The following is a 1463-nucleotide window of genomic DNA, read 5'->3' as shown; positions in this document are numbered from 1 at the left end:
CCTATAGATTATACAAATATTTCCATAGCAATCCACTAATGTTTTCAAAATATCATCCTTTTCATAGAATGTGTGAAATAAATAGAAATTCATATCAAGTAAATAATGTAGCATTTGTTGGTTATAGTTCGAAACCTAAAAAATAATTGGATTGAACTTTGTGGCAAGAATTTGACACAAATAAAAAACATAATAACATAATCTGAGTAGATAGAGAGAAAATATTTTTTAGAATCTAAGAGGTGGATTAAAATCAACAATCCCCCAATCTAGACCAAGATTTGGAGAATGAGTTGTATATAATACCAATAATAAACCTTGGCTATCACTTATATTAATCTTCTTGTTATGTTCTCTATAATAGTGTCATTTGCTTTCATCAAGATGCTTGAGATTTTCTAGTTTAGGAAAAAGCCATTGAAATATATTTTTTAAAAATCCTTTCTTAAGAAAATTGGTGTTTGTTCCATTATTATACATAGAACAATCTAGAAAAGAGAAAAATGCTATATGGAATAACTATTTTTATTTTAGATAATCAATCTTATATCTTTCATCTTAATTTTTTTTTAAATATAATTAAAATAAATCTACCAAAATTTTTATCTAACGATTTTTTTATCAGTTAACTCTATTAGGTGAAAAAAATGACCATGTATTCTATATGTAGGAAAAATCATACAAGTGGAAGAACCTAACATATTTTATTTTTTTTAATGTCATCGAATCCATGAATTTACTTGTTTTTAGTGGATCTAAATTAATGAAAAAGGTTACACTAAAATTGTAGAATTTATTTATTTAAATTTTTTATTTGGCATTCGCATAAATGCTCATAGGATTAAAACATATTCTAATAAACCTTTGGTGAATTTTTCTAATCATAATTATTATGTCCTCCTCTATCAAAACATTAGACTCATTCAAAGGTAATTCAATATTTGAGGCAATAAACAAAAATATTAAAAACTTACAATTCTTTAATTTTTAAAATTCTACTACATTGATTATATCCATTACTAAATAATAAAACTAAATATTTTCAATAAACATGTCTTAAATAGTCATAAATCATTTTCAAACAAAATAAAATTATATGATACACATAACCACTCATAGATTTTTCAAATGGCCTTTGCAATTCCTCCATTGAGCCATGACTTTGTGCTAATAAAATGATCAATATCGATAGGTTGAGTCATGAATTATAGGTTGAGTCATGGATTCTATAATTCATAGTAAAATTGTGATAAAACCTCTATTTGTAGTAGGGTCAATTTTTCTAATACTATGGTAGTCAACATGTATGATAGTTTCTTAGTTAAAAGTGGACATGACATTGCATTGATCACTTGTGGAAATTCTTTTTCTACATCTATTTTTTATGGTATCAAATTGTTTTCTGGAATCTCCTTCCTTCATCCTTGATGAGGTTGCATTTCAAGTTGTTGCTTTCTCTTTAT

Source organism: Cryptomeria japonica, chromosome 9 (genome assembly GCF_030272615.1).
Source record: "Cryptomeria japonica chromosome 9, Sugi_1.0, whole genome shotgun sequence".
Taxonomy (NCBI): domain Eukaryota; kingdom Viridiplantae; phylum Streptophyta; class Pinopsida; order Cupressales; family Cupressaceae; genus Cryptomeria; species Cryptomeria japonica.
Note: the sequence above shows the minus strand (reverse complement) of the source record.